Source organism: Atheta coriaria, unplaced genomic scaffold (assembly GCF_025399875.1).
Source record: "Atheta coriaria isolate IRGN ID8LTWV9N9 unplaced genomic scaffold, Caltech_Dcor_3.1 scaffold339_size4609, whole genome shotgun sequence".
NCBI lineage: Eukaryota > Metazoa > Arthropoda > Insecta > Coleoptera > Staphylinidae > Dalotia > Dalotia coriaria.
The window spans coordinates 3,465-4,565 of NW_027049615.1; the positions used below are offsets into that span (position 1 = coordinate 3,465).

Sequence of the window (1,101 nt, forward strand, 5' to 3'; positions counted from 1 at the left end):
ATACGCCAATCGTGCGGGTCGACCGAACCGCACGTTTTTGCTAACAAATGAAATGTGCAAAATGCCGTTTTTCATTAACTATTGACGTTGCGACTTCGATTTGGAAGTTTGCAAACTTTTAAAAATTTTCGTCTCCACACGTCGGGACTTAGAAAAATTTTCGACCAAAATTTCAATACGCCAATCGTGCAAGAGCAAAACGCCAATCGTGCGACCCGACCGCACCTCTCGGACGCGTCGGGACTTAGAAAAATTTTCGACCAAAAATCGCAAAACGCCAATCGTGCAAGAGCAAAACGCCAATCGTGCGACCCGACCGCACCTCTCGGACGCGTCGGAACTTAGACAAATTTTCGACCAAAAATCGCAAAACGCCAATCGTGCAAGAGCAAAACGCCAATCGTGCGACCCGACCGCACCTTTCGGACGCGTCGGAACTTAGACAAATTTTCGACCAAAAATCGCAAAACGCCAATCGTGCAAGAGCAAAACGCCAATCGTGCGACCCGACCGCACCTCTCGGACGCATCGGGACTTAGACAAATTTTCGACCAAAAACCGCAAAACGCCAATCGTGCAAGAGCAAAACGCCAATCGTGCGACCCGACCGCACCTCTCGGACGCGTCGCAACTTAGGCAAATTTTTCCAATTGGACGCGTCGGAAACCGAACGAAATGAAACGTTTTCGAGCAAATCATCTGCATTACACCATTAGTGCAAGATGATAAAACTATGTCAAAAAGAACAACGACACGCGGAGTTCCCAAGTGGTCTCCCATCCAAGTACTACCCGCGCCTGACGCCACTTAACTTCGGTGATCGGACGAGAACCGGTGCATTTGACGTAGTATGGTCGTTGCTCGACCAATGTTAATTGAATCATACATATTAACTTGTGTATTTCTGACCTTTGTTTAGTAAACTGGTACCGTCTCGTTTGTCGTATACGCGCGCTGCCGTATCGGCCGTCGTCTCATCCGCCGTTTCGGCCGCCCCGTGCGCCGGATCGTCCGCGGGTACGCGCCGCCGGATCGTCCGCCGTCCCGTCCGCGGATCCGCCCGCGCCGGCCGGCGCTGCCGCCCCCCCCGCACCCGGCCGG

The 1,101-nt window shown here is 52.4% G+C and overlaps 1 non-coding gene across 1 annotated transcript; it reads right to left on the bottom strand.

The window, feature by feature from the left end:
- Positions 1 to 743: 743 nt before the first annotated feature.
- On the bottom strand, positions 744 to 862 carry LOC135803040 (5S ribosomal RNA). Its single transcript, XR_010550709.1, has one exon. It is a non-coding gene; the product is annotated as a 5S ribosomal RNA (ribosomal RNA).
- Between the last annotated feature and the right edge of the window lie 239 nt (positions 863 to 1,101).